This window comes from Pituophis catenifer, unplaced genomic scaffold (genome assembly GCF_029215685.1).
Source record: "Pituophis catenifer annectens isolate HBS135680 unplaced genomic scaffold, rPitCat1.0.hap2 SCAF_17, whole genome shotgun sequence".
Classification (NCBI taxonomy): domain Eukaryota; kingdom Metazoa; phylum Chordata; class Lepidosauria; order Squamata; family Colubridae; genus Pituophis; species Pituophis catenifer.
The window spans coordinates 11309638-11328229 of record NW_027256897.1 but is presented as its reverse complement, the minus strand read 5'-3'; the positions used below and the strand labels follow the sequence as shown (position 1 = coordinate 11328229).

Genomic DNA, 18592 nt, shown 5'->3' with positions numbered 1-18592 from the left:
CTTTTCACAACAGACTTTTGTGACTCATTATGCCATTTCCCATCTGAACATTCTGTTTTTAATTCAATGGTCATTTCGGTGGTTATCCTTAATATTATGGGATGTTACTGTCCTTGTCTGTAACTGACCAGGATGATTTCTTCCATACAATCAACTCTTCTTTTATACTTTTTCTACTGTATGGAATATAAAATGAAACCCAATTCTGTGTCCTGGATTCCCTCTTTTCAGTAAGGGAAAACTCTTTGCTACAATATTCTAATAAATTGCCTTTGAATAGTCATCCCACTCAGATCCTAACTGAAGCAAGTGTGCCCGTGGCTGAATCTAGGGCTAATTTGACCTGTAATGTTGTGGGCATGAAAGAGCTGCTCCCTGCCATTGTTTGATATAATCTATATGGGTTTTCCAAATGTCCATGCCATGTAAGACCATCCCCAAGTATCTGAAAATTGGATTCTCTCAGTGGTCCTCTTGTCTTCCAGCAGAAGCCACTTAAGTCGAGACTGACTTAAGGCCAACAAAGATTTGCGAGATACGAGCCAGATTCTCAAAGGGCCTCCATCCTTTCTGCCTTAAACACCTGGTGTCAGCGTTCCAGGAAACCCCAACTCTGAGTAAAGACGCAGAAGCAAGCATTTTCCAAAGTTCTCTTTACTAGAATAGGTAAACTGGCACATCTGGGAAAACCCGAATCTGAAAGCAAAGCCCCCCCAAACCATCCCCTCACTCCCCAGTCGATCACATGCTCCAATCAACGTCCATCCCATCTCGACTCAGCCTCCTGACCTCTCCTTCTCCAGACGCTGGATTGCCCTGACCTTGACCGACAGGAAGAATGCTATTCTGTCTACTAACAACCCCTCTCCTGAATCCCCCCTCCTACTTTCCCACACAGGAGAAGGTGGCAGCATGGAAGCTTCCGGCCTAATATGGCTTCCAAAGCTGACACCTGGCTTTTCCCCAGGCGCTGGGAGATCGGACAATGAGAAGTTGGCATGGATTGGCGCCTGGCGTTTGTTTTTAAAATGGCTTTTGGGGAGCTGCAGTGAGTTGACTGAAAGATGGGCAGTTATAAGAACGTTTTAAATGAGTAAGTCTCATTAGGGACCTCTTTGATCTCCCACTAGGTGCAGAGACTGGGTGTTCCCCAGTTGTCAGGATAGGGAAAGTCCCCCATTCCTCTGCTTTCTGTTCATCAGCTAAATGATTAGCAAAAGGTGCATCTAGTTCCGTGATGTCAAGTTTGATTTTATTCAGGGCCGCATCAGGATTGTTTGACCTGGGGGGGAGGGATTTCCAGGGTGGGCATGGCCAGCTCGTAGTCACTCCTGTTGGGGGGACCTGTGGTGGCCAAGTGCTAAGGCAGGACTTCTCTCAGACTCTCCCTCATTATAATCTTCCTTCCCTTTTCTTTTTCCTTCCCTCTTCCTTCCCCACTTTCCTCATTTTTCCTTCCTTGCTCTCTTCTTGTCTTTCCTTCTTTGTCTTTCTTCTTTCCCTTTCTCCTTTCCTGTCCATTCTTGGATGCTCAAAGACAAAAGAGGAAACATTTATTTTGCTTTTAGTTTCTTTTTCTAATCCTCTGCCAGTGAAAATGGAGCTTGGGGGGTGGAGGCCACATTTTCGCTGGCAGAGGAGTGCAGGCGGCCGTTGCAGCTGAAAACGGGGCCTGGTAGGGCTACACGCTTCCCTCCCGAGCTCTGTTTTCACTGGCAGAGGCATTGTGGGCCAGTCCGATCTGTTCCCCACGGGCCAGATCCAAGCACCCTTCAGTTTGACGCCCCTGATCTAGTTCCTCTGATTGGGCAGTCCATCGTATACACCTCTGGCAACCTCATTCTGTTTTCCTTTCATATTAACCCAAATGCATTCAAGGAGGTTTTCTTCATTTTTTACTTTTTGCATTTCTACAAAGGTGCAGCTGTTTAAGTGGAACTCCATCTCCACCTCTTTTTATTAGGTGTTTTGGAAAATTTAAATCCTCCTGGGTTTCATCCCACCAGTAACGGCAGCAATCTCATCTTTGCTATCGTGTTCTGGGACGTCAGGTTCCCTCTGTTTATTCTTCATACTTTGGGTGTTGATGTGTAGGCATCTCCTCCTTTTTTTATTCTCCCTGTGTTTCCTTCCTATACCTGCATTAGTCCCGGAGGGTTGAGAAAATAATTTCCAAAGAACTTGGCTCACAAACAGTTTATTCAACAACTTTATTTTCTCTCTCTACTCCAAGATCTCTGTACTTTTCAATGAATTTGGCAGCTCTTTGACTTCTCAGAGGGAAGGGAAAGAATTCAAACTCTTTCCTTCCTTTCCCCACCTGCCCTTCCCACAAATCACAAGAGACACACTTCAAAAACAATAAATTACCGATACCTTCAAGTATAGCAGCCAAAGTGATCCCTGCAACAGCTTTTCTTCTTCTGCTCTGCCCCAGCCTGGAGGAAGGGAAGGGCCTGGCCTTCTCCACCAGCTGACCTTCCCCTCTGCAGCAGAGAAGCGGAGTGGGGCTTTGGCCTCGGGGCACGGAGACCCTTACTGTGGCATGAAGCAAAGGGTGGGGCTGTTTGCCCCAGCAGCCGCCACGCCTCCCTCACTGCCCACGGACTCTGAGGAGAAAGGCTTTCCGGGTGTGGCTATGCCCGGAAAGGGGGATTTGGGACCCTTTGAACCCTCAGGGCACGTCCTCTACCACTGGAGGCTTTGTAGGATGCGATCAAAGATGCTTTTGCTGAGGAGACAATTTGGGATATTCTCAATCAGCAAGGTGAACAATCCCCCACCTCGGTCCTTCCGTTCATCAAGCTGGCCATTCGATGGACGGGATGGAGACAGGGAAGCAGAGCCAGCCCTTCCCTGTAGTTGCCAGGGTTTCTCAGCTGCTGCAGTTGGGTTCCCATGACCACAAGTGATGGGTTTCTCCTCCACCAAGAGCCCGGATCCTTTGGCTCAAGATACAGGTTGCATGAAGGGCCCTTTTCCTCACGACGGTGGGAGGCTCCCTCATAGGTTTATTTTGGGGGGGAAAGGCACCCTTAAAACACAGCCAGCTGGGTTCACTGAGTTGTGCATATGGCCTGGACTGGTTCCCGTTGAGGCCTTTGGGCCCCACACATTGGGCAAAGGCGTCCTTGATCTAGTCCAGGTCTAGGACCGTGGGGTTATCGGGGTCTCCCTTCTCAACCTTTTCTGTGGTCTTGGTCTGCAGTTCGGGACAGTTCTGGGCGGCAGCAAAGAGACCAGACTAGAGAGGATCGAAAACACATTGGGGACCTTGGCGTTTCTTGAGAGGTTTTTCCAATCTTTCTAAGATGTTCAAAAGGCAAAAGAATCCGAAGTTGGGGAGCATCAATTGTAACCAATGCATTTGCTCCGCGGGACCCACTCTACTCCTCCTCCTCTTGGGCGGTGCCTCTTTCCTGCATCTGCCACCATCCTCCATCCTCCTGCAGGGGAGAAAGAGAAGACTGTCACGGCTGCATCCCCTTCCCCGCAGGGGAGGCCCAGGCCCAAGCCCCCGCCTTCCACGGGCCTCCCAGGCATGCTCCAGGCAGGCACAGCCTCCTTCTCAGCCTCCTGTCTCCCTCCCCGCCCAATCCCCCAGACTAGGAATTGGGCTCCCGGGCCTGCCTTCTCCAGAGAGACCCTCCCGGACTTCAACTCCCAGCATTCCCTGTGCCCAACCTGCATCATCCCAGCTTCTCTGTCACCGATTCAGGTAGCTTCCCTCGGTGACCATTTTAATTCCGGAAGTGGAAGCTTCATAAGCTCCGCCTTTTCCTTCGGAGGGACCGCCCCACGTAGTCTTCCTGCCAATCGACACCCGCCCCACAGAGACCAATCAGCGTCCTTCTTCCTCCAACCAGCCAGATGGTGCCTGTGTGGTGTCGATAGTTATTATGGTTACCAGTGGAGGGGTGGCCTCCGCCTTTCAGGCCCGTCTCGGGGTCTCCGCCCTTTTCCTCCTCCCTGCATTGCCCTCCAGGCAGCCACCTTTCCCGGGCTCCCCCTGGGCTCATCCCTCCTGCAGCCCCGGAGCCCCCTGGCCTTTCCCCGCCGTCTCAAGGGGAAGCTGCGCTGGGACCGGGCATGGCTGCTCCGCGGGGCCTGCACTCCTCCTCTCGGGCGGCACCTCTTTCCTCCATCTGCCGCCATCCTCCGTCCTCCTGCCGGGGAGATAGAGAAGAGGGTGTCGCCTGCGTCCCCTTCCCTGCAGGGCAGGCCCAGGCCGAAGACCCCGCCTCTTGCGGACCCGAAAGAGACCCCCACAGACTGCGACTCCCAACATCCCTGCGCCAAACTGCAACATCCGGGCTCCTCTTTTGGCGATTCAAGCCGCTTCCCTTGAAATTTCAGATCCAGTCTCCCCCCCCACGCCCCACTCCCACTCTGTATTGGGGCAGGCGGAGAACAGGGGCTCTTCTGGAGCTGCGACCTTATAGCAGACTATAAAGGGGACCCAGTTTGGTCCATGGATTAAGGCACCAGGGTAGAAAGCAAGAGACCCGGAGTTCAAGCCCCTTTCGGTGCAGCCCACCTCACAAGGTTGTTGTTGGGGGAAGAGAGGAGGGGGGCACGTTGCACGTTTCATTACTTCCTAGCTAACATCATAGTTGCTGGAAGGGTGGGGGGCCTCAGGGAGCTAAAAAGTCCCCTCATTTGAATCCTGAGCTACAAATATTCTCCTATTTTGTTTTAAAACAAAGGAAAATATCTGCCTGATTTGTAAAAATCAGTCCAGGATTCTAGTAAATAACAGCCTACAACTCGCAAATGTGTTTTTAGGAAACATCTATATAGCCTCCATTTCATCCAGGACAATTCTTGTTCCTGGGCAGAAGAACTAGGAATTCATGCAGAAAAGGAGACCATCTCCAGTTAAAGAGGAGCTAAAGATGAGAACCTCCTGCCAATGGTTCCTGCTAGTGAATTTCCTCATAGAAGTCAGTAAAGAAATGATGAAACCATAAAATACATTGAGTGCTTGTGAAGCGCAATCAGAAAACATTGATTCTGGATTAAATTCCACACGTGACCAATTTTTGTGTCAGTCTTTCCCAGCTGGGTTTGTGTCTTTCCTGAAAGTTGCAGATGTATTTAGAGACACTCGGAATTACTCTGTTGTGTAGTTGCTGAAAAAGCAAGTTCTCACATACCAAATAAAGAGCCTTCCTCAAGAAGGGAAAAACAAGCATTCTTAACCTTAAAAAAGAGGTATAGACTGCCATGTTAAAAGGGCTAATATGTCATTTTAAGTTAGCCATTTAAAAGGTGCCAGTCCGTGGGTGGAGGGCTACATCGCAGGGCACACTGGCCTGGGCAGCAGCAGCAGCAGGAGCCCCCTCCAAAGGGGGAGGGGGTGGAGGAGCAAAATATATATGTGTGTCAACTGGAGCATCCAAGGGCTGAAAAAAAGTTGAAAAATCCAAATATGCAGGGGTCAGTATTGGAGGGGATTTCCCCCTCTGCTGCAGTTTTCCAAAGGGGCCCTTCAGAAAGGAGGAGGGATGAGAAAGGAGAAGATGAATCCATGTGTGTGTGTGGGGGGGTCCTGTGGAGGGGCTGGCAAGGCAGCTGAGGGGGAGGGCCTGGCTGACTTAATCCTCTTACTGTCTCTGCGATGTATTTTGCAGTTATCGTTCATGACAGTTGGATATATTGCCCCCAAAGTGTACAGGTAGTAATAACTAGATCTCCAATCAGAATTGAATCAAAAATTTCTGTTCTTGACAGTTGCTGCACCCCATTTTTTGCCATAATTGGCAGCTCATATCCTACAGTTGTGAAGTTGTTATGTGAATCCTCCAATGACTTTGTGGGACACCAGATGTGAAAGATACCAATACTGATGACGTGACCCTGGGACAGTGCAGCCATCATAAATACATGCCAGTGGCTAAACGCCTGGATTTTGACCACATGACCACGGGGATGCTGGAACAGTCGTAAGCGAGAAAACTGGTCAAGGCCACTTTTTTCAGTGCTGGTATAACTTCACTAAGTCACTAAGCAAATAGTTGTAGGTCAAGGACTATCTGTACAGTGCTTTAAAAATAATCCAAAATAGCCCCCAAATTGGAACCCAGAGGTCAAACTTTTCCTGCAACAAATCTGCAAAACTAGCCCAATTTGGTAGAAAAATTGTTCAAGTGTCCACACTGTTTCCAACTCGCATTTCAACTCAATCCCCAAACTGTCCTCCTAGACACGGTTTGGCTTTTCAAGGAAAAGAAAATGCCATTGTTGATCTTTACCCTGATGTTATCCTCAATAAAGTTCAATAAAGTTTTGCAAACTCAGAAGATATAAACATGGGAATTCTCAAATTCAAAATAAAATGTCTCATCCCACTGAAGAACTTTCCGTCCCAGAAACTCAACTGGTTTCTAATCAGCTAGAAACGATGCCTGACCAGGTTCTGCAGGATTGTCTGGGACACAACAGATCCTCTCCACAACTGCTGGGAAGAGGCTCTGCGGTATCCGAAGCAGCACATTAGATTCAGTCAGTTTTCTTCCATATGAAGAAGTATCCACCTTCTGAACTCCCAAGTCTCTTGTTATGTAATCTAAATGGGCTGTGATTAATGTATACGTAGCATATGTATGGGTATATCTATATTCTTTTGAGAGCAGGCCTCAGAATTCCATTCTTTAACTTCAAAGTCCAACAATCGGAGCAGCCCTCAACTACAGCCCTTGGACAGGGATCAGGCAGGGATCTCGTCCACAGCTGCCCAGTTGAGAATCCAACATTCCTGAACCACTGACAGATGGACATCCAGACTCATACAAGGCCTCCCGCCCCTCCCAGGACAGCCTGCTCTGCTAGCTGCCATCAGAATGACCGACAGCAGTCCAACTCAAGGCTGGAATTTATTAAAAGAAAAAAATGTATTAAATTTATTAAAAGTGAAACTTTTAATTGGATTTTATTACCTTTCTTTCCAGTTATGTAAAATTGAATCTGGTTTTCCCATTGACTTTTCTTGTAGGAAGGTCACAAAAGCTGACGAGACCCTGGAACACTGCCGTCATAAAAAGGAATCAGTTTATAACCATCTAAATTTTGATCATGTGACATTAGTGTGAAAAACAGCCGTAAGTCACTCTTTTCAGTGCCATTGTAACTTTGAACAGTCACTAAATGAAGTGCTGTAAGTCGAGTACTAACTATCTGGTTATTCTCCCATGTTGATTCGTTGATAGTTATAAAGACTTCTGCTCTCCCAGAAACTTTCCATAATCCAGTCACTGATATGGTTTTACTCTTGTGTGAAGCATTTGATGTCTATACAGAGAACCTCTCCTATTGAAGCTCTTTCCACACTCCTGGCATTTATGTGGTTTTTCTCCTGAGTGGATTCTTTGATGTTTATAAAAGTTTCCACTGTGATTGAACGTCTCTTCATACATCAGAACTTTATCTGGTTCCTCTAATGAATGGGTTGTTTGATGCCTATTAAGGCTTCTCTTGTATCTAAAACTCTTTCCACATTCCAGGCATTTATATGGTTCCCCCCTGAATGGATCCTTTGATGTGTATAAAGGTTGCTGCTATGACTGAAGCTCTTTCCACACTCAAGGCATTTATGAGGTTTTTCTCCTGTGTGGATTCTTAGGTGGCTTTGAAGATGGTAGTTTGTTCTGAAGGATTTTTCACATTCCAGGCACTGATGTTTCTTTCCTCCCTCCTGGATCCTTTGGGGATCTCCAGGTCTTCCAAAGGACCCTCCACCCTCCAGGCATTTCTTCAGTTTCTCTCCAGAATGGATCCTTTGATGTGTATACAGGTGGCTCCTCCGACTGAAGCTCTTTCCACACTCCAGGCAGTTATAAGGTTTCTCTCCTGTGTGGCTCCTCTGATGGCTAGAAAAGTTTCCCCTCTGACTGAAGCTCTTTCCACACTCCAGGCATTTATGAGGTTTTTCTCCTGTGTGGATCCTCTGATGTCTATAAAGGGTGCTGCTTTGACCAAAGCTCTTTCCACACTCCAGGCATTTATGAGGTTTTTCTCCTGTGTGGATCCTTTGATGTTTATAAAGGTTGCTGGTATGACCAAAGCTCTTTCCACACTCAAGGCATTCGTATGGCTTCTCTCCTGAGTGGATCCTTTGATGTTGATCAAGATTTGTTCTCCCATTGAACTTCTTTCCACACTCAAGGAATTGATATCGGTTTCCAACTGAGTGGTTTTTTAGATGGTTTTCAAAACATCCATTTGTTCTGAAGGTTTTCCCACATTCCAGGCACTGATGTTCCTTTCCTTCCGGCTGGATCCTCTGGGGCTTTCGGGGTCTTCGGAAGGAGCCTCCGCCCTCCAGGCCCGTCTCGGGGTCTCTGCCCGTTTCCTCCTCCCCATATTGCCCTCCAGGCAGCCGCCTTTCCCGGGCTCCCCCTGGGCTCATCCCTCCTGCAGCTCCGGAGCCCACTGGCCTTTCCCCGCCGTCTCCCAGGGAAGCCACGCCGGGAGCGGGCAGGGCTGCTCTGAGGGGCCTGCTCACCTCCTCCTCCTCTCGTGCGGCGCCTCTTTCCTGCATCCGCCGCCATCCTCCGTCCTCCTGCAGGGGAGAAAGAGAAGACTGTCACGGCTGCATCCCCTTCCCCGCAGGGGAGGCCCAGGCCGAAGACCCCGCCTCTTGCGGACCCAAAAGAGACCCCCACAGACTGCAACTCCCAACATTCCCTGCGCCAAACTGAATCATCCGGGCTCCTCTTTCGGCGATTCAAGCCACTTCCCTTGAAATTTGGGATCCATTCTCCCCTCCCTCCCCCCGCTCTGTATTGAGGCAGGCAGAGATCAGGGGCTCTTCTGGGGCTGCCACCTTAAAGCAGACTATAAAGGGGACCCAGTTTGGTCCATTGATTAAGGCACCAGGGTAGAAAGCAAGAGACACGGAGTTCAAGCCCCTCTTTCGGTGCAGCCCACCTCACAGGGTTGTTGTTGGGGGAAGGGAGGAGGAGGGCACGTTGCATGTCTCATTACTTCCTAGCTAACATCATAGTTGCTGGAAGGGTGTGGGGGCCTCAGGGAGCTAAAAAGACCCTGCATTTCAACCCTGAGCTACAAATATTCTTTTATTTTGTTGGAAACAAAGGAAAATATCCCCCCGATTTGTAAAAATAAATGCAGGATTCTAATAAATAAGATCCTACAACTTGCAAATGTGTTTTTAAGAAACATCTATATAGCTTCCATTTCATCCAGGACAATTCTTGTTCCTAGATTGAAGAACTAGGAATTCATGCCGAAAAGGAGACCATCTCCAGTTAAAGAGGAGCTAAGGAGGAGAACCTCCTGCCAATGGTTCCTGCTAGTGAATTTCCTCATAGAAGTCAGTAAAGAAATGATGAAACCATAAAATACATTGAGTGCTTGTGAAGCGCAAACAGGAAACATTGATTCTGGATAAAATTCCACACGTGACCAATTTTTGTGTCAGTCTTTCCCAGCTGGGTTTGTGTCTTTCCTGAAAGTTGCAGATGTATTTAGAGACACTCGGAATACTCTGTTGTGTAGTTGCTGAAAAAGCAAGTTCTCACATACCAAATAAAGAGCCTTCGTCAAGAAGGGAAAAACAAGCATTCTTAACCTTAAAAAAGAGGTATAGACTGCCATGTTAATATGTCATTTTAAGTTAGTCATTTAAAAGGTGCCAGTCCGTGGGTGGAGGGCTACATCGCAGGCCACACTGGCCTGGGCAGCAGCAGGAGCAGGAGCCCCCTCCAAAGGGGGAGGGGGTGGAGGAGGAAAATATATGTGTGTCAACTGGAGCATCAGGTTTCGAAGGGCTGAAAAAAAGTTGAAAAATCCAAATATGCAGGGGTCAGTATTGGAGGGGATTTCCCCCTCTGCTGCAGTTTTCCAAAGGGGCCCTTCAGAAAGGAGGAGGGATGAGAAAGGAGAAGATGAATCCATGTGTGTGGGGGGGGGGTCTGTGGAGGGGCTGGCAAGGCAGCTGAGGGGCGGAGCTGGGTGAATTAATCCTCTTACTGTCTCTGGGATGTTATTTTGCGGTTATCGTTCATGACGGTTGGATATATTGCCCCCAAACTGTACAGGTAATACTAACTAGATTTCCAATCAGAATTGAGACAAAAATTTCTGTTCTTGACAGTTGCTGCACCCCATTTTTTGCCATAATTGGCAGCTCATATCCTACAGTTGTGAAGTTGTTATGTGAATCCTCCAATGACTTTGTGGGACACCAGCTGGGAAGGTTACAAATGGTGATGACGTGACCCTGGGACAGCACAGCCGTCATAAATACATGCCAGTGGCTAAACGCCTGGATTTTGACCACATGGATGCTGGAACAGTCGTAGGTGTGAAAACTGGTCAAGGCCACTTTTTTCAGTGCTGCTATAACTTCACTAAGTCACTAAGCAAATAGTTGTAGGTCAAGGACTATCTATACACTGCTTTTATTTTATTCATTCATTCATTCATTCATTTATTTATTTATTTTATTTTATTCAATTTATATACCGCCCTACTCCCGAAGGACTCATTAAATATGTATTAATTTTATTAAAAGTGAAAGTTTTAATTGGATTTTATTACCTTTCTTGCCAGGCATTTATGTGGTTTTTCTCCTGAGTGGATCCTTTGATGTTTATAGAGGTGTCCCCTCTGATTGAAGCTCTTTCCACACTCCAGGCATTTATGTGGTTTCTCTCCTGTGTGGATCCTTTGATGTGTATAAAGAGTTCCCCTCTTACTGAAGCTCTTTCCACACTCCAGGCATTTATGAGGTTTTTCTCCTGTGTGGATCCTTTGATGTCTATAAAGATTTCCCCTCAGACTGAATCTCTTTCCACACTCCAGGCATTTATGAGGTTTTTCTCCAGTGTGGATCCTTTGATGTCTATAAAGATATCCCCTCTGACTGAAGCTCTTTCCACACTCCAGACATTTATGAGGTTTTTCTCCTGTGTGGATTCTTTGATGTCTATAAAGATATCTCCTCTGACTGAAGCTCTTTCCACACTCCAGGCATTTATGAGGTTTTTCTCCTGTGTGGATTCTTTGATGTGTATAAAGATGTCCCCTCTTACTGAAGCCCTTTCCACACTCCAGGCATTTATGAGGTTTTTCTCCTGTGTGGATCCTTTGATGTCTATAAAGATTTCCCCTCAGACTGAATCTCTTTCCACACTCCAGGCATTTATGAGGTTTTTCTCCAGTGTGGATCCTTTGATGTCTATAAAGATATCCCCTCTGACTGAAGCTCTTTCCACACTCCAGGCATTTATGAGGTTTTTCTCCTGTGTGGATTCTTTGATGTGTATAAAGATCTCCCCTCTGACTGAATCTCTTTCCACACACAAGGCACTTGTGAGGTTTCTCTCCTGTGTGGATCCTTAGATGCCTTTGAAGAGTGTCCTTTCTTTTGAAGGTTTTTCCACATTCCGGGCATTCATATTTCCTTTCTCCTGTGTGGATCCTTAGATGGTTTTTCAGATTTTCATTATTTTGGAAAGATTCTCCGCATTCCGGGCACTGATGTTTCCTTCCTCGCTCCTGGATCCTTTGGGGCTTTTGGGGTCTTCTGAAGGAGACTCCGCCCTCCAGGCCCGTCTCGGGGTCTCCGCCCGTTTCCTCCTCCCCGCATCGCCCTCCAGGCAGCTGCCTTTCCCGGGCTCCCCCTCGGCTCCTCCCTCCTGCAGCCCCGGAGCCCCCGGCCTTTCCCCGCTGTCTCCCGGAGAAGCTGCGCCGGGACCGGGCAGGGCTGCTCCGCGGGGCCCGCTCTCCTCCTCCTCCTCTCGGGTGGCGCCTCTTTCCTGCATCCGCTGCCATCCTCTGTCCTCCTGCAGGGGAGAAAGAGAAGAGGGTCATGGCTGCGTCCCCTTCCCCGCAGGGGAGGCCCAGGCCCAAGCCCCCGCCTCAAGTGGACCCAAATGAGACCCTCCCAGCATCCCTTGCGCCAAACCTGCATCAAACGGCCTCCTCTGTGGCCGATTCAGGCAGCTCCCTCATTCCCCATTTTATTTCCGGAAGTGGAGGCTTCAAGCTCTTTTCTCTCCACTAGTTTCGCCTTTTCCTTTGGATGATACGCCCCTCGGAGTCCATTCGCCAATCGCCGACATCCCAAGCTCGACGAATCAGCGTCCTTCCTTCAACAAGCCAGATGGCGCCTGTACCGCACGTTATTACGGTCCGGGGCGGAGGTGGGACGGGGTGGGGCTCCCTTTGGGGTCCAGTCTCCTCCCCCCACCTCCATATCGAGGGAGGGGGAGGTCAGGGGCTCTTCTGGGGCTGCGACCTTATATCAGTCCATGAAGGGCAGCCAGTTGGGTCTATTCTGGGACCTTAGGAGACTCTGAGTTTGAATCAGCCGCTCTTTCAGTCCAGCCCACCTCACAGGGTGGTTGTTGGGGAAAGAGAGGAGGAAGCTGTGCTGGACGTGAGGGGGGGCTCCTCTTTTTGCAGACATTTCATTGTCCAAACTAACATCATCTTTGCTAGAAGGGAGTGAGACCCCTCATGGCAACCCTGAGCTCCAAATATTCCCCTTCATTTTGCTGCATGTCTTCTCCGCCTCGTTTGTAAAAATAAATCCAGGATTCTAATAAATTCTCTATATGGATTCAATAACTGAGAAATTTGTTTTTAAGAAGCAACTACATGGTCTCTGTTTGATCCAGGAGAATTCTTGTTCCGAGATAGAAGAAGAGGGAGTCAAGCTATTCTCCAAAGCCCCTGAGGGCAGGACAAGAAGCAATGGGTGGAAACTCATCAAGGAGAGAAACAACTTAGAACTAAGGAGAAATTTCCTGACAATTAACCAGAGGAAGAACTTGCCTCCAGAAGTTGTGAACGCTCCAACACTGGAAGTTTTAAAGAAGAGATTGCATAACCATTTCTCTGAAGTGCTGTAGGGTTTCCTGCCTAAGCAGGGGGTTGGACTAGAAGACCTCCAAGGTCCCTTCCAACTCTGTGATTCTATTCCAATCTGGAATTCATGCACAAAAGCAGACCATCTCCAGTTAAAGAGGACCTAAGGATGAAAACGTGACATGTGCCATCTATAAAACATGTCACGGGAAAGATTGGCAAAAATGTTCAAAGATAAACTTTGTTTAAATTTTTAAATAAATGTTGTACCAAGATGTTACACTGATTGATTGACGATGAATTATTTGTTTAAAAATAAAAATATTTTTTTTCTCAAAAAAAAAAAAAAAGAGTAGAGCTTCCCTTGAGAGAGGCAGTCTACATCCAACAGTCTGCCTTTTGTGCAAAAATATGAGAACTGGGCAGCTTTAGTGATTGGTTTGGTCGCCTCCTTCAGACATTTGCCTGGCATTGGTGGGTGTGGAAAAGGCGGAGCAGGTGAGCTTTGGGAGGAGGCCAAGGGAGGCCTGCCATCTCTTAGGGAATTCTGAGGGCTTCATGACCTCACCCATGCAGGCTCAACTGCCAGTTACTGTCAGTTATCAGAGTGAAGGTGCCTTCCAAGAGGTAGGTTGGTTTCTGAAGGGCTCCTGGACTCTGGGAAATCTTCCTTCTATTTGTAGCCAATTTACCAGAGTTGTATTGCAAGGGTGAAAATGCCCATTTGGCCTCTTACCTGCCTGGGTGCCCCTCCAACCTCCCCCCACACCTTGCCTAGGGAGGGAGCCTGGATGGGGTGGAAGTCCCAGTCCCAGAAGGGCCCCTCAACCTCTGCCTGCCAGAATGCGGGAGGGGGCCCCCAAAGGGGAGACCGGACCCCAAAGATGAAAGTGAGCCCCCCCCCGCCTCACCTCTATGCAGGACTCGGGACTTTGATCCCCTCAGGTCTTTGGTGCAAAACAAGAACATTAAAACGATGTCAAATTGCGGCCCCTTTAGCTCTCTCCTGCCTGAGTGTCCCTCTACTAGATCTCCACCCCCCACCTTCCCCAGGGAGGGACCCTGGATGGGGGGGAAAGCCAGAGACCCAGAAGGGCCCCCCAACCTCCAGAGGGCAACGGAGGGAAAGGTTTACCTTTGAGGGGGGTCAGCAAAGGCTGAGAGGCCCACATATTAATGGGGGGGTCCTGGGGGGATTTCTCCCCCTCCTGCAGATTTGCAAAGGGGTCTTTTGGGGGGGGGAGCTTGAGGGGGGGTGTCGCTGCTTGGAGGCCACGGAGGAGCCTGGCTGGAGCCCCCCAGGAGGAAGGGGAGACCCCTCAGCCCCGCCTGCCTGGGTGCCCCCCCCATATTTCCACCCCCCCCCGCCTTGCCTAGGGAGAGACCCCGGTTGGGGGAAGGGTGGGAGAGTCAGAGACCCAGGGGGGCCCCCCAACCTCGGCCTGCCTGAATGCGGGGGGGGAGGGGGCGGAGGGGGAGAAGACGGGACCCCAAACATCAAAGGGAAAATCCCCCCCCAGCCTCACCTCCGCACGAGAACAGAAAGTCAGCACCGCGCAGGCGCACTCTCGGTGACTGAAAATGGAGGACGCCGATTGGTCGCTCTGGGGGACGGCGGCGATTGGCTGGAGGACTCCTTGGGGCGGTCCCTCCAAAGGAAGGGTGGCCCCCCACCCCCGCACCTCACTTATGGATAGACCTCTGATGGTGTGGGGGGGGGAAAGTCGCAGCCGCAGAAGGGCCCCCCAACCTCCGCTTGCCTGGATGCCGGGAGGGGGGAAAGCAGAACGGACCGCAAATTTTAAGTGGCCCACCTCCATGTGGAACCAGAACAACCCTGGGCAACGCGCAGGCGCACTCTGGTTCTTTGAAGGAAGGTGAATGCCGATTGGCTGCCCTACGGAGGGCGGCGATAGGCAGGAAGACTCCTGGGGGGGCGGTCCCTCCAAAGGAAGAGGAGGAGCTTCTGGCAAAAAGGGCGCGAAACCTCCACTTCCGGAAACCAATCGGGCAAAGAAGGAACTCCCTGTATCGGCGATCAGAGGAGCCCGGATGACGGAGGTTTGGCGCAGGGGATGCTGGGAGTCGTAGTCTGCGAGGGTCTCTTACGGGTCCGCAAGAGCTTCCCCCCCCCCCCCCCCCCCCGGGAGGATTAGGCGCCATCTAAGAAAATGAAATTGAAGGTTGAAAGAAAAAAAGGAGGTTCCACATTTAGGCAAGGAAAACAAAATGCACAGGGAGAGTATAGGTGGCAGCTCACTCAACAGTGCTGACTGTGAGGGGGATCTTGGAGTCCTAGTGGACAATCGCTTAAATAGGAGCCAGCCGTGTGCAGCAGCTGCCAAAAAGGCCAACACAGTTCTGGGCTGCATCAACAGAGGGAGAGAATCAAGATCACGCAAAGTGTTGATACCACTTTATGATGCCTTGGAAAGGCCACACTTGGAAGAATGGATCCAGTTTTGGTCGCCATGATGTAAAAAAGATGTGGAGACTCTAGAAAGAGTGCAGAGAAGAGCAACAGAGAGGATGAGGGGACTGGAGGCTAAAACGTATGACGAACGGTTGCAGGAACTGGGTATGTCTCGTCTGATGAAAAGAAGGACGAGGGGAGACAGGATAGGAGTCTTCCGATATCTCAGGGGCTGCCACAAAGAAGAGGGGGCCAAGCTATTCTCCAAAGCACCTGAGGGGAGCAGGACAAGAAGCAATGAGTAGAAACTAATCAAGGAGACCTCCAAGGTCCCTTCCGACTCTTATTCTATTCTATTCCCGTGTGGGGAAGGGGATGGAGCCGTGACCCCCCTCTCTTTCTCTCCTGCAGGAGGATGGAGGAGCCCGGCGGAGGAAGGAAGGAAGCGTCACCCGAGAGGAGGAGGAGAGCGGGCCCCGCAGAGCAGCCCTGCCTGGAGACGGCGGGGAAAGGCCGGGGGGCTCCAGGTCTGCAGGAGGGATGAGCCCAGGGGGACCCTGGGAAAGGCGGCTGCCTGGAGGGCGATGCGAGTTGGAGGAAACGGGCAGAGACCCTGAGACGGGCCTGGAGGGCAGAGGCTCCTTCGGAAGACCCGGGAGTCCCCAAAGGGTCCAGAAGGGAGGAAAGGAATATCAGTGCCCGGAATGTGAAACATCCTTCACAAGAAATGGACATCTTCAAAGGCATATAAGCATCCACACAGGAGGGAAGAAATACGAATTTGATTTTGATTCACGCCCCTCTGCTCAGGCAGGAAATCCTCTACCGTTTCAGACAAATGGTTGCCCAATTTCTTTTGAAAAGACTTTAGTGATTGAACACAACTTCTCTAGGCAAGCCATTCCACTGCTTAATTTTTCTCACTGTCAGGAAATTTCTCCTTAATTCCAGGTTACTTGTCTCCCTGATTATTTTCCATCCATTATTTCTTGTCTTCCCTTCTGGTGCTTTGGAAAATAGGCTGACCCCTCCCCTCTTCCTTGTGGCAGCCCCTCAGGTATTGGAACAGTGCTATCGTGTCACTGCTGCTCCTTTTTTTCACTATCGTCAGGATAGAGAATCAGAGCTGGAAGGGACATTGGAGGTCTTCTAGTCCAACCCCCTGCTTAAACAGGAGAACATGCAATTTGAAAGAAGTGTCTGTCCAGTCTATTCTTAAAAGCCTCCAGTGATAAAGCACCTACAATTTTTGGAAGGCAAGCTGTTCCACTGGTAGATTTCATATAATCATGTGATGGATACGGTGTCACTAAAATAGCAATTGGATTTAGGCTTATATACCTCCCCATAGTGTTTCCCAGTAGCTGGCAAGAAGCTTTCTGTAAGTGTTGGAAACTATCGTACTTTCACCGCAGCTGCACAGGAGCACTGCAGCACTAAAATAGGCACAACTTTCCAAATTTCGATCCCAAAGGAATAGATGGGTCCTCTATTTTGGACGCATTCTATAGAGGTATATTGGTCCCAAGAATTATCCTATTGTGCACTGTTTTGCCCAGTGTGAATCAAAAGGCACAACCCAAAGCAAATAATCCAGGCTCACTGCTGTGTTTATTGAACGGTATGTACCGCAGTGGCTGTCCTGCAAAAGAATAGTGGGAGACTCCGCTGCAGACCAATAGGTATATTTGAGAGTGTGGTGGCACAACAACTACCCCAATACCTGGATGAAGTTGTCTATCTGGATCCGTTCCAGTTGGGCTTCAGGCCTGGGTACAGAACGGAAACGGCATTGGTCGCATTGGTGGATGATCTCTGGAGGGCTCGGGACAGAGGTTGCTCCTCTATCCTGGTCCTATTAGATCTCTCAGCGGCTTTTGATACCATCGACCATGGTATCTTACTGCACCGGCTGGAGGGGTTTATTTATTTATTTATTTATTTATTAATCAAATTTCTATACCGCCCTACTCCCGAAGGACTCAGGGTGGTGAACAGCCAAGATAAAATACAGATAATACAAATATTAAAAGTCCCTTAAAATTATTAAATATTTTGGCCGAAACACAGATTAAAACACCGAATTTATAAAATCAAACGAATTAAAAATTTAAAAGAGGAGAGTTAAGCCAGGCCAGCTTGCTGGGTTAGGAATAGGGGGCACCGTGTTTCGGTGGTTCTCCTCCTTCCTCTCTGACCGTTCGCAGTTTGTGTTGGCAGGGGGGCAGAGGTCGACCTCGAGGCACCTTATTTGTGGGGTGCCGCAAGGGTCAGTCCTCTCACCCCTTCTTTTCAACATTTATGTAAAACCGCTAGGCGAGATCATCCGTGGTTTCGGGGTGAGTGTTCATCAGTATGCTGATGACACACAGCTATACATCTCCACCCCAGACCACCCCAATGATGCCCTTGCTGTGATGTCCAGTTGCCTGGAGGCTGTGCGGATCTGGATGGGGAGAAATAAGCTCAGACTCAACCCCTCCAAGACCGAGTGGCTGTGGCTTCCGGCGTCCCGGTATAGTCAACTGGTACCATCACTGACAATTGGGGATGAGATCTTGCTCCTCACAGAGAGGATCTGCAACTTGGGTGTCCTCCTGGATTCACGGCTATCTTTAGAAGATCATTTGACGGCCATGGCCAGGGGTGCCTTTTATCAGGTTCGCCTGATCCACCAGTTGCGTCCCTTTCTGGATCGGGACGCCTTGCGCACAGTCACTCATGCCCTAGTTACCTCCCGTATGGACTACTGTAATGCTCTCTACATGGGGCTCCCCTTGAAAAGCACCCGGAGGCTCCAACTGGTCCAGAATGTAGCCGTGCGGGTGATTATGGGTGCAGCTCGTTGCGCCCATGTAACACCTCCTACGCGAGCTGCACTGGCTCCCAGTGGTCTTCCGGGTGCGATTCAAGGTGTTAAGTTATCACCTTTAAAGCACTCCATGGCTTAGGACCTGGGTACCTACGAGACTGTCTTTTGCCACCAATAGCCTCCCACCGACCAGTTCGTTCTCACAGGGAGGGACTACTCAGGGTACCATCAGTCAAATGATGCCGACTGGCGACTCCGAGGGGGAGGGCCTTCTCTGTGAGGGCTCCAGCCCTTTGGAATGAAGTGCCCCCGGAGATACGGAATATCCCCGACTTTCGTGCTTTCCGCCGTGCCCTCAAGACCCTCATGTTCCAACAAGCGGGGCTAAACATATGAACATGTGAATGTTTTTTAAAATGTTATCTAATTTTAGGTTCTATTTAATTGGGCCAAACTAAGTTATAATAATAATTTTAATTTAGCAATTTTATGATGTTTGTGTATCTATATTTTTCTTGACTATACACCGC

The 18592-nt window shown here is 49.4% G+C and overlaps 1 long non-coding RNA gene and 1 pseudogene across 1 annotated transcript; both read right to left on the bottom strand.

Annotated features, from left to right (window-relative positions):
* Window positions 1-2196: 2196 nt before the first annotated feature.
* LOC139325608 (uncharacterized) lies at window positions 2197-4012 on the bottom strand. Its single transcript, XR_011601108.1, has 2 exons — window positions 3685-4012; window positions 2197-3446 (listed from the first exon to the last, which is right to left on the bottom strand). It is a non-coding gene; the product is annotated as an uncharacterized lncRNA (long non-coding RNA).
* Window positions 4013-6896: 2884 nt separating this feature from the next.
* On the bottom strand, window positions 6897-12823 carry LOC139325579 (zinc finger protein 420-like; annotated as a pseudogene).
* Between the last annotated feature and the right edge of the window lie 5769 nt (window positions 12824-18592).